The sequence below is a fragment of the Penaeus monodon genome, chromosome 15 (assembly GCF_015228065.2).
Source record: "Penaeus monodon isolate SGIC_2016 chromosome 15, NSTDA_Pmon_1, whole genome shotgun sequence".
NCBI classification, from domain to species: domain Eukaryota; kingdom Metazoa; phylum Arthropoda; class Malacostraca; order Decapoda; family Penaeidae; genus Penaeus; species Penaeus monodon.
Window position 1 is genome coordinate 6,341,509 of NC_051400.1, and position 396 is coordinate 6,341,904.

Consider the following 396-nt stretch of genomic DNA (forward strand, 5'->3'; position numbering starts at 1 on the left):
CATAAAAAAGATGTGTAATCATTTTTATCTTGCTCTATTACACTTTTGTTTTACACCTAAAATTATGTTCCAAATGTCACTACACATTAAGCAATAATGTCAATGAATAATGAAAAATGATTAGGACATCCAAACGACATAAAAAATCACAGAATCACGTTCATTTTATCAATACGTTCAAACGACTGTATATCAGCCTTATCTAGAACATCGAGTGTCTTGTACGCAGGATAAAGTCCCTCTTTCTGTGTACGGTTGTTCGTGCCGTACAAGAAGCCGTCTTTAAGATTGTGATGTTTTGAGAAATGAAAAGGCCAAGTTTTTATCATGTCTCCTTCTTGCAGTTCTATTTCTTCGCTCCTGTTCGAGAGGGAGATACATTCTTACATGTCGTAT

General features: G+C 34.8%; 1 protein-coding gene across 1 annotated transcript in view; it reads right to left on the reverse strand.

Annotated features, from left to right (window-relative positions):
* Nucleotides 1-27: 27 nt before the first annotated feature.
* The window catches only part of LOC119582197 (alpha-(1,6)-fucosyltransferase-like), a gene marked incomplete at its 5' end in the record, with an annotated part of 21,073 nt that continues 20,704 nt past the window's right edge, over nucleotides 28-396 (reverse strand). Inside the window, 1 exon segment of the mRNA XM_037930431.1 lies at nucleotides 28-107.